The sequence below is a fragment of the Schistocerca nitens genome, chromosome 3 (genome assembly GCF_023898315.1).
Source record: "Schistocerca nitens isolate TAMUIC-IGC-003100 chromosome 3, iqSchNite1.1, whole genome shotgun sequence".
Lineage (NCBI taxonomy): Eukaryota > Metazoa > Arthropoda > Insecta > Orthoptera > Acrididae > Schistocerca > Schistocerca nitens.
This window is the reverse complement of record NC_064616.1, coordinates 387,234,645-387,258,645: the sequence shown is the minus strand read 5'-3', so window position 1 is coordinate 387,258,645 and position 24,001 is coordinate 387,234,645.

Genomic DNA, 24,001 nt, shown 5'->3' with positions numbered 1-24,001 from the left:
CTTTAATTTTCCTGTAGGCAGTATCTATCTTACCCCTAGTGAGATACGTCTCTACATCCTTACATTTGTCCTCTAGCCATCACTGCTTAGCCATTTTGCACTTTCCGTCGATATCATTTTTGAGACGTTTGTATTCCTTTTTGCCTGCTTCATTTAATGTATTTTCATATTTTCTCCTTTCATAAATTAAATTCAACATTTCTTCTGTTACCCAAGGGTTTCTACTAGCCCTCGTCTTTTTACCTATTTGATTCTCTGCTGTCTTCACTATCCCTCAAAACTACCCATTCTTCTTCTACTGTATTTCTTTCCCCCATTCCTGTCAATTGTTCCCTTATGCTCTGCCTAAAACTCTGTACAGCCTCTGGTTCTTTCAGTTTATCCAGGTCCCTTCTCCTTAAATTCCCACCTATTTGCAGTTTCTTCAGTTTTAATCTACGTAGTGCCACTATGATGATGCAAATCATTTTTGCTTAAAGTGCACCGCTAACAGTCGTGAGCATTAGTTACCTTCGAGACTGAACATGGTTAGTTGATGTTAGTCAATAATGCCTTAATGGCCTCTCAGACCATGACATGCAGTTCCTTTTGTTAAATGTTAATACTGCACAGGATATAAAAATCTATTAAATCTGAATTCGAAAGGTTGGCCAGTAAGCTAAAAATTGATTACTTTAGGACACTTCTTAAAGACATTAACTGGAATGACCTATACAGCACTAATGGCATGAATGAAAACTACGACTGTTATTAATAAATTAATTATCGTATTTGAACACTGTTTTTTCCCAAAATTAACCCAGGTTAGACCAAAGTCTACAAAGAAACCACAGATTACTCAAGGAATTAAGGTACATGTAAAACATAAAGGAAACTGTATCTGCCAGTCAGAAACAGCTCTGAAGTTGATGCTATAGCACATTACAAGACATACTGCCAAATATACAGACATTAAATCAAATGCATTATAAGAAAAAGATAAACACTTCAGATAACAAAATAAAGACAATGTAAGATATAGTGAAGGAGGAGACTGGTAGAGCCAGATATGAAGAGGGCAAATAGCATTAAGAGTAAATGACACACTGGTAACAGATGTGTGCAGTATTGCAAAACTTTTTAACAAATATTTCATAACTGTTAGTCGAAAGATGGGGTCATCAGGTTCAGTATATGCTGCCATGGAGCTACCTCAGACCAGAAACACACAACTTCACAAACATGAATATGACCCTCTCTACCCAAGCAGAAGTAACGTCCATCATAAAATCTATAATGTCAAAAATTCTTGTGATCATGATAAAATATCAACAAAGTTAATTAATGATTGTGCTTCTAAGTTTAGTAACATATTAAACTATCTGTGTAACCAGCCATTTATCAGTAGAACATTTCCTAAATGCCTGAAATAAACTGAAGTTAAGCCACCTAATTTCCATTCAGCTTCAATTTTGTCAGAATTCTCAAATTTTTTTTGGAAATGTAGTATACAGTTAGTTTCTTAAGCACCTGGCAACAAATAATGCACTCTCCAAGTCTCAGTTTGGATTTCTTAAGGGTCTTGATAGTTAGAGGGGTATCTACACACACAGTGAAAATTTACTTTTTCACAAGACAATAAATTACAAGCTAATGGTATATTTTGTGATTTGGTGAAGGATTTGACTGTGTAAATCACAGCATCCTCTTAAGTAAATTAGCATACTACAATGCAACAGGAAATGCTGCAAAATGTTTCAATTCCCGTATCTATGACAAGAAACCAATGGTGTTACTTGGAAAGAGACATGAATTAAGCTATCAGGCATTATTCAACTGGGAACCATCTTAGGGGCCTTGCTTGCTCTTATAAGTATCAATGTCCTTTCATCAGTAACATTATCAGATGCCGAGCCTGTTTTGTTTACAGGTGATACAAACATTGCAATAAATGGGAAATTAACTGCAGCCTATTCACTGTCACTAAAGTTTGAAAAATCACACTACAAGCAATTCAGAACTTGTAAGATGTTTCCCACTGTGTAACAAGAATTATTTGTTGTGTGAACTCAAGAACATACTGCAGAGGCCTGTTTAGGGAACTAGAGATAATAACTACTGCTTCCTAATATATTTCTACATCTATGTCTACGTGAGTACTCTACTACACACAATAAAGTGCCTGGCAGAGGGTTCAATGAACCACCTTCAAGCTGTCTCTCTACCGTTCCACTCTCGAACGGCACACGGGAAAAACGAGAACTTAAATTTTTCTGGGCAAGCCCCAATTTCTCTTATTTTATCGTGATAATCATTTCTCCCTATGTGGGTGGATGCCAACATAATGTTTTCACAATCGGAGGAGAAAACGGGTGATTGAAATTTCATGAGAAGATCCCATTGCAATGAAAAACGCCTTTGTTTTAATGATTGCCACTCCAATTCATGTATCATGTCTGTGACACTATCTCCCCTATTTCGCAATAATACAAAACGAGCTACCCTTCTTTGTACTTTTTCAGTGTCATCCGTCAGTCCCACCTGATGCGGAATTTTTATTCTGGAATATTTATTCCTTAATGAAATTTGTCATTAAAAATATATCTCTTGTTTTCAAACCAACAGCTCAGTTGATGGGCTCAGTAGTAGAAATAATAATAATCTTCACTAACTTTGGTCCATTAAGGTTTCCATTACTCAGGAGCATACATTTTCATTAACTTGTCAGCAGCCATAAAAAGTTTAGCTTCTAATAAAATTTAGTTTAAGAGGAGCCTAAAGGATTTATTTGTGACCGATTCCTACTCCATAGATGAATTTCTTTGGAGAAACAACTGGTGTGTGTGTGTGTGTGTGTGTGTTTTAGTAATAATATAAAATAATGTGAATATTAGTATAATATGACTTCTTTGAAAAGCCAGTGCAGTAATGTGATAATTGTAAACAAGGATTGAAAAATAATTGCTCTATTCAGTGTTTATTACCTCATAAATGAAAATATTTTTACATATTAGTACAGTATTACTTCTATAAAAATTCAGTGCAGTAATGCATTCTTCTATCCAGTGTTTATTGCCCCCATACATGTCGCATCAGTCAACTACTAATATGGTGAATGTGATTTTGCATTCTGTCAGTATTAGGTAATAAGATGTGAAACTGTCATTTGTGTGAAATTGTGCAAATTTTTGCAAAATATGGGATTACCTTAGACCAAAATGAAGATGAAGTGGTACTACAATTTGATGGTGATTCTGAATGTTTTTCTGATGTGCAAGATGATGCCCAGAGCCACAAAATCTTGAAAAATAAATTTGTAGTTCAGCAATACCCTACACTGTTATACGACAGTGGAGAATATTCTGGACTTGGGAATAAGGCAAGTCATGAGGATGCTAAAGTGAAAATTTGTGTAATATGGCTTATGTCCATACTGTACAGCATCCTTAACATATGATATGTTCTCTCAGCAGGTAGTTACCATAGTGTAACATGTAGCTTGAAAATTAATTATTCAGTTGGTGAAATATTCACTTATCTATATAGAATGTGAATGGTTAGATAAGAAGGAAGATAAATAAATACAATATTTCCACTGAGCATCTCAGTTTAGTGGGCAAATAATGCTGGAAGTGTGTTCAATTATCCTCCAATATGACACTTGTGACCAAAGTACCACACAGGTGAGAGAATGTATACAGGATTTGACAATGACAACACAGCTGTGGGCATACTAGGCTACACTGAAATTGCTATGACTATGGGGTGAAATGGAATGAAGCAACAAGTGCAAGATTAGTGTTTCACGCGCACCGAATACCTTGCTCTGCCTCTGCAGCAGTTCAGCAAGTTAATTTAGCCTCTCAAAACTTTTATGCTTGCTAATTTACCTGACAACTGCATTGGAATGTTTTACAGTAGTGTCTTCCAAAGAAAGATATTTTCTTCAATACTACTGCCACCTGGACAGCTAAGCTTTTTGTGTCAGGTATTGCACATAAGCTACCATATTCATGTTGTCAACTCTTTAATAGGAAGATCTGTACTCCCCACTCTTTTCACTTAAATGTAATCGGCCGCAACACATTCACATCATCTTCCACGTAAAAAAGCTTTACACATGTATGCATATCCAACCATCATCATTACCAGTAACTAAAAGGCACAAAATTATTTATCATCCCTTTCTGGTCACATAATGACGTGACATCAAAGACACAGTTTCAACATATAGACCTATGCTTACATTACAGCCTAATTAACACTTTTAAACTGCCTAGAGGTACCATTCTGCAGTGGTTTCTAAGTGGTGGTGATGATAATGTAGAGAGATATGGAGGGCAGCCAGGCATCTGAGTGGGAACAGCATTTGGAAAATTACGAGGATTATTACAACTTCCTATTGTTATTGGTAATAGTATTGTCATTTTCAGTGTAGAACTGTGATATTTTCCAGCAAAGAATGCTTTTCAGAGGGAAGGTAGGCCATAAGACTTGCAAAACAACAGTAGGGAGTAAGATCATTCATACACTAGGAAACAAACTTCTCCTCAGATGAGGATGGTCTATGGGTTTATTCCAATTATCTCAAATTTTACTGTCAGTAATACTCTGAATTCTTTCTGTATCATGTGACTGAAAATGCAATTGAGACACACACAGTAAAAAAAGGTTAGAAATCGTATTCGAAACATTCACTCAGGACTTTGTGGTAGTTGGTTATGATTCTCAACATCACACAAAAATATATTTTTCCATTCCAGTACAGTCCTATAAATTTAAAACGCAGGAAAGAATTTAATTTCATACGTTCAGAGGAATCTTTTGTGCACCACAAACTTGTCCACTTTCCCTGCCACAGCTATATAACAGTTACACCGATGAATAATAGCAGGGGCTGATGTCAGTAGCATATAGCATTTTAATTGTTATATAAATAATGCCGAAAACACGTAAAGTGTTTTTGTAAAGTAACAGTTTGGCCCAGAAGCGTTTCCGTTTCGGTTGAAGAGATTTGGGAAGCTCGACTCATTTCTACTTCATAGTGTCGGTCTCTCCGATAACCGTGAAAACTACAATTTTTACTTTAGTGTGGGGCAGTTTTTGTATTGCAGACGTTTCCATCATGCTACGAAGTTGAAGATAAGGAGAGTTACCGAATATTATAACTAAAATACTACAAGTATAGGATGGCTCTTATGTGTTTTCTGATTTCTATTACGGCTTCATTCAGTAGCCACCCCTCCTCATTTCTCCGGGCTTGGGACCGGCAACAGTATATGCAGAGATGAAACTTCCAGGCAGATTAAAACTGTGTGCCCGACCGAGACTCGAACTCGGGACCTTTGCCTTTCGCAGGCAAGTGCTCTACCAACTAAGCTACCGAAGCACGACTCACGCCCAGTACTCACAGCTTTACTTCTGCCAGTATCTCGTCTCCTACCTTCCAAACTTTACAGAAGCTCTCCTGCGAAACTTGCAGAACTAGCACTCCTGAAAGAAAGGATATAGCGGAGACATGGCTTAGCCACAGCCTGGGGGATGTTTCCAGAATGAGATTTTCACTCTGCAGCGGAGTGTGTGCTGATATGAAACTTCCTGGCAGATTAAAACTGTGTGCCCCACCGAGACTCGAACTCGGGACCTTTGCCTTTCGCAGGCAAGTGCTCTACCAACTAAGCTACCGAAGCACGACTCACGCCCAGTACTCACAGCTTTACTTCTGCCAGTATCTCGTCTCCTACCTTCCAAACTTTACAGAAGCTCTCCTGCGGAAGTTGCAGAACTAGCAACCCTGAAAGAAAGGATATAGCGGGGACATCGCTTAGCCACAGCCTGGGGGATGTTTCCAGAATGAGATTTTCACTCTGCAGCGGAGTGTGCGCTGATATGAAACATCCTGGCAGATTAAAACTGTGTGCCCCACCGAGACTCGAACTCGGGACCTTTGCCTTTCGCGGGCAAGTGCTCTACCAACTGAGCTACCAAAGCACGACTCACGCCCGGTACTCACAGCTTTACTTCTGCCACTATCTCGTCTCCTACCTTCCAAACTTTACAGAAGCTCTCCTGCGAAACTTGTAGAACTAGCACTCCTGAAAGAAAGGATATAGCGGAGACATGGCTTAGCAACAGCCTGGGGGATGTTTCCAGAATGAGATTTTCACTCTGCAGCGGAGTGTTCGCTGATATGAAACTTCCTGGCAGATTAAAACTGTGTGCCCCACCGAGACTCGAACTCGGGACCTTTGCCTTTCGCGGGCAAGTGGTCTACCAACTGAGCTACCAAAGCGCGACTCACGCCCGGTACTCACAGCTTTACTTCTGCCAGTATCTCGTCTCCTACCTTCCAAACTTTACAGAAGCTCTCCTGGGAAACTTGCAGAACTAGCACTCCTGAAAGAAAGGATATAGCGGAGACATGGCTTAGCCACAGCCTGGGGGATGTTTGCAGAATGAGATTTTCACTCTGCAGCGGAGTGTGCGCTGATATGAAACCATCATTGGCACCAAGGCAGAAGCGACTCTCATCGCTGAAGACGACACGTCTCCATTCGTCCCTCCATTCACGCCTGTCACGACACCACTGGAGGCGGGCTGCACGATGTTGGGGCGTGAGCGGAAGACGGCCTAACGGTGTGCGGGACCGTAGCCCAGCTTCATGGAGACGGTTGCGAATGGTCCTCGCCGATACCCCAGGAGCAACAGTGTCCCTAATTTGCTGGGAAGTGGCGGTGCGGTCCCCTACAGCACTGCGTAGGATCCTACGGTCTTGGCGTGCATCCGTGCGTGGCTGCGGTCCAGTCCCAGGTCGACGGGCACGTGCACCTTCCGCCGACCACTGGCGACAACATCGATGTACTGTGGAGACCTCACGCCCCACGTGTTGAGCAATTCGGCGGTACGTCCACCCGGCCTCCCGCATGCCCACTATACACCCTCGCTCAAAGTCCGTCAACTGCACATACGGTTCACGTCCACGCTGTCGCGGCATGCTACCAGTGTTAAAGACTGCGATGGAGCTCCGTATGCCACAGCAAACTGGCTGACACTGACGGCGGCGGTGCACAAATGCTGCGCAGCTAGCGCCATTCGACGGCCAACACTGCGGTTCCTGGTGTGTCCGCTGTGCCGTGCATGTGATCATTGCTTGTAGAGCCCTCTCGCAGTGTCCGGAGCAAGTATGGTGGGTCTGACACACCGGTGTCAATGTGTTCTTTTTTCCATTTCCAGGAGTGTATTTAACATGTTGCAAGTACCAGTACACAATGTGGTGCTTCGTGTGTTTAAAAACATCACACAGAAATGGCTTAGAGAAAAGGCGTTTTATACAGTAGAAGAGATCAAATTGTGTCTTAAAGATGATCATAAGTACTAATGTAGTTTCACGTAGATTAAATTTGTATGTGTCAATACTGAATATATTATGTGCAATATGACAGACAATTTTATATCTTGATAGACAATGATGATCTAAAATATTACACCATGTATATTAGGTATGTAATTGAATATGTTAAGTGTGTATTCAGACAAAAGATGACACTGATTGCACTTTCAATGTTTCAACAAGGATAATAAAGCAATGTTTATTGTCATGAGTAAATCTGATAACCAAAACTCTTGCATATCATCTTCAGGGATCTAGGGATTCTTACACCTACATGGCAATAGATATAACACCCTAACAGGATTTGTGGTTAATAACAAGAGCAAATTTATGATGAAGTTAGTGATTCACAAATACAATACTCTCATTATAAATAATTCCTTTATAGCTTATGGATATATCTCTAGCGTTCAAAATGCGTTTTGTATTCTGATGCAAAAGTCTGCAACACAGCGCCAGTAGACAGCAGGAAGGAGAATGAATATTCCAAAATATTTAAAAATGGAGGAAAGAATACCAAATTAGCCACTCCTACAATTCGTCAAAATACTTAGACCACAAATGTAAATTCTGCATACTAGATAGATCCTGATTGGGCCAGTAGTCATATATAGACAATTGATAGTGGTCTGTGGAAAGTTACATAAATGATTTGTTTGAAGTATTACGTAATAATAGCGGCTGAGTAGTATAACAGCAGGAGCTATGGCTGTTTTTCAAAATAGCTGTTTTTCTTCTAGTAATCATACATGAATTAATAATTACCATAATTATCAGGTTTGAGTAGATTAGCACCAGTCATTTTTTTGGTGGTATACATTCCAGAATTAGTGAGAGTGGTTGTTTCTGTCTGTAAATTTATTTATTCATTCATCCAGGTATAATCATTCAGTGATATACCATTTGTCATTGTAATACAATGAATATAAATGACTCAAAATTTACATACACACAGAGAATGAGTATGTTTTATGAGGACAGGACAGGTGGACAGTCATGGCCTTGATAAAAGAACCAGCCTAGCATTTGCCTGAAGTAATTTAGGAAAACCTAAATGAGGATGGCTGGTCAGAGCAAGCTCCATCCTCTCAAATATAAGGTCGAATAAATGATTGAATTTTCAACAGTATCCTGAAAGCAAGGGATGGGGGGAAGGTAGGAATATGAATGTTTAATGTCCATTGCCCTGTAAAGTCCTCTGGAAACTGGTGAAATCTTATGCTGATACCTAATTGCTTCACTTGCTACACATCAACATATTTCACTCGTTCTTATAGTGTGTTTTCACACTTGGATATGTGACTAATCACATGAGAGATGTATACATTAAAGTTAGTGGAAACATACATACTTTTTGAATGATTCAGTAATAGAAGACTCTCTTTGCTAATAGTAAATAATTGCTCTTGCAATGGTCTTTTTTTTCCATGAACCATCCCCCCCCCCCCCCCCACCCCACCCCCGGAGGGTCAGGTAAAAATTACAGTACCGCACATTATGTATGTAAATACTAATTACTCTAGATTGTCACATTAGTAAATGAGTTATTATAAGAAACACAGTTACAGATATCACATGTAACAAATAAATCAGCTAAAGTTGAAGCAAAATGGAAATATACACATAGGCATCCATGAAAGATGTTAAACTTCATTATTTTATACTAACATTCACAAATTCATCTGTAGAATAAAAATGGTGTTGCTGTGACATTTGTTTTCCCTGAGACTTCTCTAAACACACTTTAAAATTGCTATTAGGTGATTGTACAGAAACACCCTCATGTTTCTCCTATTGCTGTGTCCTTTACACAGACATTGATCAGCTACGAAAACATCACTCGAATGATTGGTTTAATGATGATGGTGTTCAGCTTTGCTTTTTGTAAACATATGCATATTTTCTTGAATGAAGCATACTGTTTCACAACTATAGATACATGACAGTGGCAAGACAATGAGTTCCTCAAAGAGGTATCGAATAGAAAAGAGAGGGACTTTTTTCAATATTTTCATAATTCACTTTCACACAATGAATATATTTTTCTAGAGAGATGCACTGAAATGGCATGATGTATGAGACCACCAAATGTTCAAGTGCAATGTAGGTTTATTTTACTGTTTCTGTGTCAGAGACTGCACTGAGAATACTAACAGCTTAGCAGAAGCTGTTCAGTCTAGTAACTTCTCTTTAAGTCTGTCCCACTGTAAAGTATCATCTGTCCACACTTCCCTGAATTTTCTGGTTACTTCTTAGTGTATGTACACATTGTCGATCTGACATTATCTGTTACTGATGATACTTTTTGTGATGAGTGAGAATTTATGTTAACAGTTTTTTCTTATTCGGTAGTGCCTTATTTGTAAGTAACTCAATAAAGACACTCCTTGTTTACATGAGACACTATGTAGTCTTTGTAAACATCAAGTAATTTTTATGGGCGTACCTAAAATATATGTCCTTTCTTGTTGGTTTAACTGACTTGGACAGTGGACAACTGTCCAAAATCAATCCATACTTGCCACCCACACCCCCAATGGTGCTGCAAGCTACGAATAAGTGGATACTCTGCTGGAAATAGCAGTTCTCATTCATGCTCCATAAGATCCACATAGTACATCGGTTGTCTTGTGATAACAATTACCGCCTTGGACCTGGCCTACTCTTGGACTGTGTGTCTGTACTTCTGGTTCACTGTTTGTCTATCCACTGAATATGGAATAAAAAGTGTTAGTAAGTGTAAACTTAACAGTTGTTTTTCATACATAAATGAAGAAATAAAGAAACCAGATAAGTTATATAGAAAAATCTGCCAAGCCTTACCAAACACGCACTCCTATGCAACAGTTGATATGCCCAGAGAACATTACGTAAGATGGGGCACACATTTCAGTGGAAAGGGAAAATTGCTCCTAAGTCAAAAAATTGTACATTTAGTAAACAGTAATCATTCTGTGTACCAGTCCCAAGACATCATCTCAAGGTGCTGAAACAGCTCCAAAATGCAAGAAAGTGGATTACCCTGCATAGAAGAACAAACAGACCATCCACCAATGCTAAAAGTAAACACAGCAGCAACCAAACGAGGACAGTCACTGACTAAAAAATACAGAAGCGATCGGCAACAGAAATTCCACAGTGGAGGTGTCCAAGGCCTACAGCAACAGTAACAGCAGCAGCAGAGGCATCCAGTCAGGAGCCATCAATGACATAATTATGATGTTTCCTCCAATCAACTTCAAGAGGTTGAAAGTACTTCTCCTGGAGTGTGCACAAGTGAAACAATGGCATGTGTTTCAACTAGAACAAGATGAGTCCCAGGGAGAAACAGTGATTGCTTATGGCTGGCACCCTGAAGACCACAGCAACATGTTTAAGTGGACAAGCCTTCAACTGCAACATACGTCACAATATAGTCATCCAAGCTCTAAGTGAAACAGTGAAAAGTGGTGTGAATATACAAAAGAACCCACATCAGGGCAGTGAAGGTGGTTCTAACAACCCTAATACGAGAGTTGGAACTTTAATAGTGGCAACTATTTGTTTACAGCTCGTACAAAATAGATCCATGTTTCAAACTTTTACTGACCTTCAAATCAGTCACCAGCATTGTGTTTAATCCATTGCCAGTGATGTGGAAGTCTTAGGATGCTCTTAGCATTGCCAGTTGTGTTGACAGTTCGAGCAGCACAGTGTATTGCCTGATGTATTTGTAGCAGTTCTGAAGCAAATGCCGTGAAGTGTTTCCTTCAGTTTAGAAATTGAGTTGAACATATGAGGGCTTAAGTGAGGGGAGTGCAGTAGGAGGTATAGCACTTAGCAGCCTCATCAGTCATACAAATCAGTAATAGCTTGCACTGTACATGCTTGGCCACTGTCCTGCAAAATGATGGTAAGGTCCTGCAGAAAGTGTCATCACTTCTGTCTCTATGCTGTTCATTTTTGGAACCCAACCTACGACCAGTTTAGAGGCAGAAGAGATGACACGATCTGCAAGACCACACCATCATTTTGCAGGACAATGCTCAAGCACGTACAGTGCAAGCTATTACCGATTTGTTTGACTGATGAGGCTGCTAAGCGCTATACCACCTACTGCACTCCCCTTACTTAAGCCCTCGTGAGTTCAACTCGATTTCTAAACTGAAGGAAACACTTCACGGCACTCGCTTCAGAACTGCTACAGATTCGTCGGGCAATACACCGCGTCGCTCAAATTGTCAACACAACTGGCACTGCGAAGAGTATCCTACAACTTCCACATCGCTGGCAATGGGTTATACACAATGCTGGTGACTACTTTGAAGGTCAGTAAAACTTTGAAACACGTATCTGTTTTGTACAAGCTGTAAATAATTAGTTGCCATTATTAAAGTTCCAACCCTTGTATATTTCACTAAAATATCAGACATCTCAAAAATAAATTAGTGTTTTTATTTGTAAATGTACATGATTCAGTTCTTGTTAATTGTACACAAGTTTTATGTCCTACTAAGCACCATATGACAATTTAATTTGAGCAGCTGCAGCTTAATGGGTATAATTTAGCTACTCATTATTGTAGAACAAGTAGAGAGAAATGTGGTGCTGTAATTGATATTGATAACAAAATTGTTTATAAGATTTGTATTTAAATAAATATTGTACAGATCAATATGGTAAAGTCATTGCCATTGAAATTACTGCAAAGGACAGCTACAGTTCCTTGGTAGGAAAGTTTTGTATTTTATTGAGTAACTTAGAATCTCTTTTGGCTAAACTTTTTTCGAAAACTAGAAATTTAATAGTTACAGTTGATTCTAAGGTTAACTTGTTAACTGAGAACAACTGTAAGACTGATCTACAACATTTAGCGAACTCTTTACAACATGGTTCTATGGGTAATATCCCCATTAGAGTTACAGAACATTGCAAAATTCTTATTGACAGTATTTTCATTGAGAAGACAACAGTGCAAGTATAAGCCAAGTCATGAATGTACTTTTTGACCATGATGGTCAACTGCTTAAAGTCAACAACATCAATTTGTGCAACAAAGTTTCCTATACCTATCAGTCCTTTAGATGTGTAAACACAAATGCCTTTGATTACTTTTTTCACATATAGATTGAGATCCACTGTGTAGGATAACTAACGTAAATTTTAAATTTTCTTAAATGAATTCGTCTTTCTGTTTGAAGTGACTGTTTCAAAAAGAACTGTCAGGAAGAATATTGAGGTTTCTGCCAGTAACCCAGGGATTACTGAAGGAATTGAAATTTCTTGCAGTAGTACGAGGGTATTACATGCCTCATTTAGAGTATCAAATGATCCTCTTGAAAAATTTTATTGTAAATTGTACTGTAAAGCTTTAAAAAGTTTGGTAAACTAATGCAGAAGCTCATATATTACTGCAATTGATAACTAAGAACAAAATTAAAAAAAAAAAAAATGGAATGTCAGAAGCAGAGAGAGAGAGAGAGAGAGAAGCTGTAATGATGACCGTGTAACAATTTCTAACATATTTAACAATTACTTGTTAACTGCAGCACATGAGTTGTAAGGTTTCCTTAAATACAACCATGAATTTATTACAAAGAGGTTACCACAACATATATGACCCAATCTGTATAGCTCCAGCTGCTATTAATGAAAGTAAAAATATAATAAGTGCCTTAAAAAAAACAAAAATACAACAGATACTGATAACACCTCATCTTAAAGTTCTAATGCACTGTAGAGACTATATAAATGGTGGTCAGAAGGAATCTGAAAAGTTTGTAAGGGTGTTGCAGATTAAACTGTTCTGAGAAATAAATGTTGAAAAAAATTCTGTACATTGTGCTGTTTCTGAGTTAACTAGCATTGATATTACACAATCAGGCCATTAAACACATAAATTCAACCACTGTGCCAGATAAATTACTGTCAGTTCGCATTGTATAGATGACAGTGTACGATATGCCAGTGGCTCGAGTTTGATCCTTACTACCTTCCCATGCCCAAGTTTTGTATCACTCTCTTCTTCAGCTTTAGGAAACCAAACGAAGAACACGTCTGGTAATTGTCTGGCATCCTCATTCCCCAGATCTAAATCTGTGTATTTTTTATCTTCGGGAAATGTTAACTAACTACTGTTAATTCTCACCTTCAAGCTGACCTGGAACAGTATGTGTGGAAATAGTTCAGTTATGCTGAACCTGCAGTGTAATGAATATGTTGTGACAGTTGAAAATTTGTGCTCAACTCTTACTCAAACCTGGATTTCTTGGTTTTTGTTTGAAGTCACCTTAATATCATAGGTGCTTACACAGAGTATGTGGGAATGGCACTACTAGGGCAACAGTGGTGATGGGACCACAGCATACCATATCGTGAGTGATATACAGAGTGTACATAAAGTCCGGGAACACTTTCAGTTATTGCACAAGAACCAAACATTGTACAGATATCATACATATGTCATTTTGAAAAGAAACCCTGAAAGTTTTTTCTTCCATGTGTACCGCCACAGCGTAGTTTAGTAATTTGCCAATAGTCAGCACTAGTCACAAACTTGGCAAGTTCAGGTGCGGAGTGAGCTTTCTGTGTGTTGGGAGTTCAACAAAAACAAGTGTGCTACAGCTGTTCGACAGATGTTGAGAACCAAGTGTGGTAAGAAGCCACTAACAAGGAAGGCTATTTACCACTGGCGCAACAAATGCTCGTTACGACGGGTTGCTTGCGCCTGGCAAAGAGAAGCGGATGTCCCAGTGTGAGTGAAGTGAATGTGGAGTGCATACAAGACACATTCATAAGGAGTCCAAAGAAATCATTGCATTGTGCATCCCGTGAACTTAAAATAGCTTCAATGACAGTGTGGAAAGCCCTGCGACAGAAGGTGTCTATGAAAGTTCGTGGGTACCTGAACACAAAGCTGCCACATCGATGGATCAGCCGTGTTACAGAAGGGGACAGCTGTTTCTTGAAATGGCCTCCCCCATCACCAGATCTAACTCCGTGTGAATTTTTTCTGTGGGGACACATTAAAGATCTGGTGTATGTACCACCTCTACCATGTGATGTAGCAGAGCTCTGGGAGAGAATACAGGAAGTGACTTCCACAGCTGACGATGCCATGCTGGGATAGGTGCGGTAAGAATTTGATAACCACATTGACATCTGCTGGGTCACTCACGGTTCACATATCAAATGTTTGTAAAAAAAAGTTTCATAGATTCTCTTCAAAATGCAATATGTATGATATCAGTACAATGTTTAGTTCTTGTGCCATAAATAACTGAAAGTGTTCCCAGACTTAACATACACCCTGTATATTAAATGATCTAAGTATAATAAAATGAAAGTTAGTGCCAGACAGCATGCTCACATAGCATATTGTTTAGGCTTACAGGTTGTGAAAAGCAGGAAGTGTAGATTTGAGTAGTGGTCTCCAACAAACTTTCATTTAACGCAACGTATTCATTACACAGTGAGCTTAGCATATATGAAAGGTGTCTACTGATCCCCCTTCATGCCACTGCATCTGTACTTTTATCCCCACTGCCCTACTAATTTAATTTCATTCATTTGATATGTATTGCTTGTGACAAGGTCAGTACTTGGTACTAGAACTAAGAAATTACAGCTGAAACATTAGTTAGCATGAACGTTTGAGTCAGGCCTGAAGGTATACACAGATTTCCTAAGTTAAGCTGACTTCTTGCCAAAAAGCCAAAAATAATGGTTGAGTCTCAATCTACGTACCTCAAATTTTCAGTTAGCACAGCTTATCCAATGAAGAACTTTTTATTTGGATCAGTCTTAAAGACAACCTGTTTACAGTTTTTGGCTCTATTTCTGCCAGTGAAACATCAGTTACTGTACAGAAAAACTGATTCTTGTATAACAACTACAACTAGATGTGCAAAGTGAGACACACTAAAGACCTACAAAATTTTAATTTTCATCAGTTGTTGTGAGAAAGACATCAACAATGCAGTGAAAATCTTTTTAGAATACTTGAACTATGTTTATACATACTATACTGTGACACAGAGGCTCAATCATTTTGTACTGAGTAATGGATGACATATTGTAGATTGCTAGAAGTAGGGGTATTCCGTCAAAACCTAAAGCCAGCAGATGTGCATATAGAGAACAGACGTACAAAATTTGAAGAAAATTTTCAGACTATTTTAAAAAATATACGAAATAATAAAGTTTTGAAAAATATACAGCTGTTGCAAAAATTCAAAACTTTCATATATTTAATGCACAAGTTTTATGTATAAAATAGGAAATAGAAAAGGAAAAAAATATTTAAGAAGTAGGATTATGGCAAATGGAGTTACTCCATCTTGCTGTGTTTCATGATCCTCTATCGAATTATACAATAGATACTGCAAATATAGCAACCTCGATACTGCAACATAAAAAATTACACAAAAACATTCAGCACAGTCAAACCATAATAAAAATTATGACAGATCATTATTTACACACTATTTTTGAAAAAAACAAAAAAAATGTAACACACACACTCCTCCCTCCCTCCTCCCCCCCCCCCCCTCCCCGCCAAGAAGAATGTAATAATTCCATTCCCAATAAAGCGGGTGCTGCAAGTCACCACACAAAATAACACATGACAACATCTCCACGACAAGTGTATTTCATTATTTCACAAAACAGTAGTTCACAGTGGATACAATATCTAGCATAGCCATGTGGCAAGACAGATACAGTACAGTTATAGTTAGTGTAGTAGACAGCACGATGAGAGAGGGCAGACAAAGCGATCACCAGGTGGCAATTGTGTATATAGACAGTATGTCACAGGTGGTGCTGGGAGGCAAGTGCACAGACACTGTGCATGGGCACTCACCCATGGTGTCTCCCCCTGGTGACCATGCTTCGCATTAGTGGACACGGAGTGACTGTCGCGTCTATGAGCCAGTCACATGATGATTGCCAATGTCGGAGGTGGCAGCCAGTGCCTGACATGTAGGTAGTAGCCCATTGATTTACCCAGATAGGTGTGAATATTGCCAAACTATCAGTTTAATAAGTTGTGGTTGTAAAATACTGTCATGAATTATTTACAGAAGAATGGGAAAACTGTCCTCAAGGAAGATGAGTTTGGATTCTGGAGAAATGTAGGAACAAGCATGGCAACATTGACCCTGTGGCTTATCTTAGAAGACAGGTTAACTTACAGCAAACCTCCATTTATAGCTTTTGTAGATTTGAAGAAAGCTTTTGACAATATTGACTGGAAAGTGCTCTTTGAAATTCAGAAGGTGGCAGGGGTAAAATACAGGGAGTTAAAGGGTATATATAACTTGTACATGAACAAGATGGCAGTTACAAAAGTCAAGAGCCATGAAAGGGAAGAATCATGAATACATATGCATACATAATAATAAAATAAAATAAACTGATTTCAATTAACTACAATACACCTATTAAGCACATCACAAATCAAGTACACAACAGGAAAAATTCTAAGAGCTCTTGTGAATACCTTATGATATAATATAGTAAAGTGTAAACCCTGTGGAATGCCAACTGGCTACATAATTATACAAAACATATCAACATAATTGTTCAAAATGTAAACACAGCACATAAAAGTGCAATAAACTAAGGAAAATTTGTTAAATGCTCATATCCTCCACAGGCATCTCAAAGAATTCTTTAACATTGTAAAATGTGTGATCTGATATCCAGCTGTACCACATAAGTTTAAACATTTTTAGATCCATAGGCCGAACATAGATTGGTCATCTGTTGAAAATTTTGATTGGGTGCACTTTGTGAGAATTTCCAGTTCTTTCCTTCCTGTGCCTTGGTGTATCTAAATTAATGATGACTAACTGACAACCTCAGCTGCTGATAGGTGTTGTTGTTATACCTCGATGTGGACAGCTGAAAATGTGTGCCCCGACCAGGACTCGAACCCGGGATCTCCTGCTTACATGGCAGACGCTCTATCCATCTGAGCCACCGAGGACACAGATGAATAGCGCGACTGCAGGGACTTATCCCTTGCACGCTTCCCGTGAGACTCACATTCCCAACTGTCCACAATTCTACATATGTATTGTACCTTATAGACATTTGCCCACCCACTCACTACTCGCGCATGCGCTGGCGATTCCCGTAAGAGTTAGGGCAACCTGTGCGCATTCGCACAGACAAAGGTCAATGGCTGGGTAGCCTTTAACTATATATACAAAGACAGTAACTTGTTCTCGAAAGAACAGTTATTGTTGATGACCGTGCAGCTTTTCCCTGAAATAAATGATGACTAACTGACAACCTCAGCTGCTGATAGGTGTTGTTGTTATACCTCAATGTGGACAGCTGAAAATGTGTGCCCCGACCGGGACTCGAACCCGGGATCTCCTGCTTACATGGCAGACGCTCTATCCATCTGAGCCACCGAGGACACAGATGAATAGCGCGACTGCAGGGACTTATCCCTTGCATGCTTCCCGTGAGACTCACATTCCCAACTGTCCACAATTCTACATATGTATTGTACCTTATACAATTTTCAGCTGTCCACATCGAGGTATGGTGTAGAGATTGAGTGTATTTCTTTTTTAATGACGTCGTTCAACAGCCAGTAGCAGTCTGTACTTTTAGAATTTTAAAATTTGGAAACATCTTTCATAATATCTGCAGATGTGATAGTAGTACACTGAAATACCTGGTCACCTGGCAGTAGAGCTCCAGTCAGGTCCGCTGCTGAGAAATTTGTTTGCTTTAATATTGTTTCCTGTTTCTTTAACTGAGTTTAAAAAGCAATGATTTAATTACTCAGGATCAAGTGAAGTTGCTTGTGTACATTTGGGTGTGTCCCCTTGTTTTATTATTTGACATGCTGCCTTGCATTTATTCGGAGCCCTTTCTATGTACACTGAAGAGCCAAAGAAACTACTGGTACACATGCCTAATGTCATGTAGGGCCCCCACGAGCACACAGAAGTGCCACAACAAAACATGATATGGACTAGACTAATGTCTTAAGCAGTACTTGAAGGAATTGACACCATGAATCCTACAGGACTGTCCATAAATCCGTAAGAGTATGAGGGGGTGGAGATCTCTTCTGAACAGCATGTTGCAAGGCATCCCAGATGTGCTCAATAATGTTCATGTCTGGGGCATTTGGTGGCCAGCAGAAGTGTCTAAATTCAGAAGAGTGCTCCCGGAGTCACTCTGTAGCAATTCTGGACGTGTAGGGTGTTGCACTGTCCTGCTATAATTGTCCAAGTCCGTTGGAATCCACAATACACATGAATGGAGGCAGGTGGTCAGACAGGATGCTTACATACGTATCAACTGTCAGAGTCATATCCAGATGTATTGGCAGTCCTATATCACTCCAGCTGCAGTTCTATTTCTCTTCTATGTTGTAAATATCAGATCCCTGTCAGTTCTATTCGCAGATGATATTTCCATCTTAGGTGAAAATCAGGATTCGGAAAAAAATCCTCAAATCTGTGATCATTACCCTCGTCAGCACCTTAGAAACTTAGTTTCAGGTAAACGGGTTGATCTAAAAATATCTGAAACTCACATGGTGCAATTAAAAACCAGTCAAAATGTGAGCAGATTAAGATTGTTTACAACAATCAAGATATAGAAGAAGTTGACTCAGTCGAATTCTTAGGTTTAAATGTGGATATGGGACCATCATACATCTAGATATGACTGACAGGTGACACATACGAATTCATCCTGTGTGATCACCTGCTCCATTCATGTCCATTGTGCATTCCGACGGGCGGTGCCAGCAGGTCAATGTGTCACCCCACACGTCCATAAATGCTACAGAGCGGCTCCAGGAACACTCTTCTGAGTTTAAAGACTTCCACTGGCCACTAAACTCCCCAGACACAAACATTGAGCATATCTGGGATGCCTTACAATGTGCTGTTCAAAAGAGATCTCTTAGGGATTTATGGACAGTTCCACAGGATTCATGGTGTCAGTTCCCTCCAGCACTACTTCAGACATTAGTTGAGGGCCTGCTATGTCATGTTGTGGCCCTACACGATATTAGGCAGGTGTACCAGTTTCTTGGGCTTTTCAGTGTAGCTTTCTCTTAAGAGGATGTAAATTCATGTGCATGAACTTGCTCCCTTTTAATTTATTATAAATTTTCATTCCCATGTATTGAGACCCCTGGGCATACAGTTTGCAGCAGTAGGTGGAGAGCATGAAATTTTGTTTCTTGTATCATGTGAATGCTTTCCATCAAATAATTCATGTCTGGTGTACAGAAAGATAATCATCTCATATAGGGATGGCAGCGTTAATATCTTGTTTTCTAAATAATGGACAAGTTGGTTCTGTGTGTTTTACAGTGCAAATATGTTGAACGATTTTTTTCCGTGTTTGTAGTATCCGCACAATGTTTGATGTGTTACCCCCCCCCCCCCCCCAAAAAAAAAAAAAAAAAAAAAAAAACAAACGAAAACCATACCCCGTAATGGGTCCAAAGTAGCTTGTATATGCTACTTTTTGTGCGTCCATATCAGTTGCAGTTGATAATATTGGCATTGCAAATTTGTTTTAGTACACTAGCCTATGATGTGTTACTGCAGTCTACAATGTCATTGCTGTCTGCAATCAAACAAGAGTGTCAGTGGATAAAACAGTCATGCCATAAGGTGAGAGAAGATGTTATCATTAAATCTTTCAAAAAGTGCGGCGTATGTGACACACTTGATGGCAGTAAAGACAGTCTTATATATCAAGAGGACAGCAATGTTGACAATGAGGAAGAAGGAGAAGGAGCAGAATGTTCAAATGATGATATTCAGGGATTTTACAGATCAGTTCTACTTCATAAAATAATTTTTTAAAGTCTGGCTTTGCAGTCTAATAATAAAAATGGTAAAATGTTATTTTTTTTAATAAATAACTGCTTAAAAATTAAGGTGTGTCTTATAGTCTGTAGCATTTTATAGTCCATAAAATACAGTACTCAATTCCAGATTTCCTGCATTTCACAACCTGTAATCCTAATCGTTAGGCTGTATGAGCATGCCTTCTGACACTTTAATTTTAATATATTTAGTTAATATATACTCTTATTTACAGTAGGTGCTCCAAATGATGTCCCTTTATAACAAGAGCTGCCTGAGAACATTTGAACACACAACCAAATGCTCGTTGAATTTTGGTCGCCGAAATTTGTGAAATGATATTACCATTGTAGAAGTATTGGTGGTGTGTTGTCTTGCATTATCCTGCATAGAATAACCATAGGTCTTTTCATTAGGTGTTAGTTCTATAAAAAAGGATGCAGGATATTCTCCACATACTTATAGGAGTTTATAGTTTCAGGGAAAAAGATTAGTCCAATAAGTCGTCTTGCACCAATTGCTTACCACACTCCTGTTATCACATCATGGATTTATAGAAAGTACATCCTGGAAATGGTTATGAGAAACTTTGTAAAGAGATGTGACCACATGCACACATCCTACTGTGACATTAGGAGCAGGCATGGCTGAGCCAGGGACATGTTTTCACAGCTGAAGAGGTGGGTTGACAAAGCCAGGCTGGGCCTGACAATTGACATAGTCCAAAGAAGTTGGTGGTGGAGAGAGGGATCCACATGGCCCAGGTTATGAAGCAGTCATTGAAATTGAGATTTTTGTCATAGCAACATAAAAAGAAACTACACAGATGGAAGATATCCTTACATACATCATCCACTCATATGTATGTGTGTGCATGGGGTGGGGGGAGACTTGTTAAAGAATAACTCCAAAAACTAGCAAGTTTTCTTTCCTTTGTATGGGCTCATTGGCAGTTCAGTGCCCCCTCTTTCCGGTAAGTAGTATCCTTTAATCTAAAAGTATTTACTTTCTTTAGGGTTAATGTGACAGAACTGTTGGTTGGTCTCTGGTCTGCAATGTAGCCAACACTGCAAAAATCCAACCACATGTAGTGGAAGCTCTGTAAACAGTGTTTTTCTGGCTTTACAATTTATTACTCATGATGATGCACCTGGGGGCTCAGTAGCTACTGAATGAATAATTATTTGGTGGAAACAAAAGGTTTTATCTTCTCCATTTGTCATTCATCAATTATTTATCCATCAGCAATTAGGAGAGAGATCATTAGATTCAATATTATTCTATCTGTAGAGTTGAAATAGGCTGTTGATGTAACTGATGAGGACCTTTGGACCTCCAACACTGACTGTCTACAAATTTACATAGCCTGACAAATGCAGCCATGCTTCATCAGAAAGAAAGAGCATTTCAGGACCAATGTCCCAATCATGCACAGAGTGTTGCAGGCAGTTGCAATAATGAAAGTGATCAGCAATATCTGAGTTAGTTGATTGATGCAATACTGTAATTTTGTATGGCTTCAGAGTGAGTTAATGCACAGCTCAATGAGCAGATGCTGCTGACGTGCCAGTTCAAAGTGCTAAATGGCACAATGATTTTCTTGGGTTTTTTCCAAGGCCTCTCCTACATCATCTAATTTATTTTCAGTTAAAACACTGGATTCTGTAGACCTTCATTTGTGTAACGTGGATCAGTCTCTTCAAATTTCTTCAGTAATCTATGTACCGTTGAATCATTAGGAATGTGCACACTGGGAAATTTTGCTATGAATGCAAGCCAACATTCCACATTAGATGCTGTTTTGCATAGTTCAACACAAGAAACACTCTTTGATCCTCTGTGTGTACCACAGTGAATGGAAACTTGACAAACAACTCAAAAGAAAACACCTGTACACTCAGTCTCATAGTATAGGTGGCTCATGCACAGTGTCACTGTCTGAGGATCGGGCCCAGTGACATATGGACAGGGGAAGCCCCAGATTCATTGCGGGCATCGTATGTGAAATGCCCTGTACTTCTCTATTGTTCCTCTCTATCATGAAAACACCTCCAGATAGATATGGTGAAATATTAAAGAATTTTTAGTTTAACTTGTGAATAAGTTATGAGAGAAAGACACTTTTTGGTGGTTCTAAACTCCTTCGTACTCAACACATCAACTGTTTGGGAACTTTAGGTAAATGTAAAATATGATTCTTTCTTTGGTTCCCACTTATCCAATTGTGTGAATGGAAGGAAAGAGGAGCTCTCCTGTTTATTTTACATATTTTGCATAAAAATAATATGTAGTATGATTCTCCAAGTTATTGTAAAGGAAGTACTACTAATTCAGCCCACAATGAATGTTGTATTCATCTACATTTATACTCTGCAAACCTCCCTGAGGTACATGGAAGAGGGTACTTCCCATTGTATCAGTCATTAGGGGTTCTTCCTGTTCCATTCACATATGGAGCATGGTAAGAATAATTGATTGAATGCCTCTGTGTATGCAGTAATTATTCTAATTTTATCCTCACAATCCCTATGTGAGTGATATGTAGGAGCTTGTAGTATACTCTTTGAGTTGTCATTTAAAGCCGGTTCTTGAAACTTTGTTAATAGACTTTCTCGGGATAGTTTACGTCTATCTTCAAGAGTCTTCCAGTTCAGTTCCTTTGGCATTTCTGTGACACTCTAACATGGATCAAACAAACCTGTGACCATTTGTGCTGCCCTTCTCTGTATACATGCAATATCCCCTGTTAGTCCTGTTTTGTATGGGTCCCACACACCTGAGCAATATTGCAGAACTGGTTGCATGAGTGACTTGTAAGCAATCTCCTTTATAGACTGATTGCACTTCCTCAGTAGTCTACCAGTTAACCCAAACTTATCATCTGCTTTACCCACAATTGAGCCTATATGATTATTCCCTTTCACATCCCTGCAAAGTGTTACACTCAGGTATTTATATGAGTTGACAGAATCCAAAACTGATTCATTGATATTATAGTCATAGGGTACTATGTTTTTTTTTTTTTTTTTTTCATTTTGTGAAGTGCATAATTTTACATTTCTGAACATCTGAAGTAAACTGCCAATCTTTGCACCACTTTGAAATTAATCAAGATCTGAGTGAATATATATGCAGCTTCTTTCAAACAGTACTTCATCATATATAACTGCATCATCTGCAAAAAGTCTGAGGTTACTATTAGTATTGTCACTGGTATACAACATGAACAACGTGGGTCCTAACACACATCCCTGTGGCACACATAAAGTTATTTCTACATCTGATGATAACTCTGCATCCAAGATAAAGTGCTGTGTCCTCCCTACCAAAAAGTTCTCAATCTAGTCACAAATTTCACTTGATACCCCATCTGACTACACTTTTGACAATAAGTGTAGGTGTGGTACTGAGTCAAATGCTTTTTGGAAATCAAGAAATGCTGCAGCTATCTGACTGCCTTGATCCAAAGCTTTCGCTATGTCATGTGAGAAAACTGCGAGGTTGGTTTCACATGATTGATGTTTTCAGAATCCATACTGGTTGGCATTAAGGAAGTAATTCTGTTCATAGTACTCTATTATGTCTCAGCTCAGAATATGTTCTAACATTCTACAACACATCTGTGTCGAGGATATTGAACAATAGTTTTGTGGATCACTTCTGCTACCTTTGTTTGTGGACAGGAGTGACCTGTGCTTTTTTCCAAGAACTGTCCATGGTTTTTGTTCAAATGATCTATGATAATTTACAGTTAGAAGAGGGACTAACTCAGCTGAAAATTCTGTATAGAATC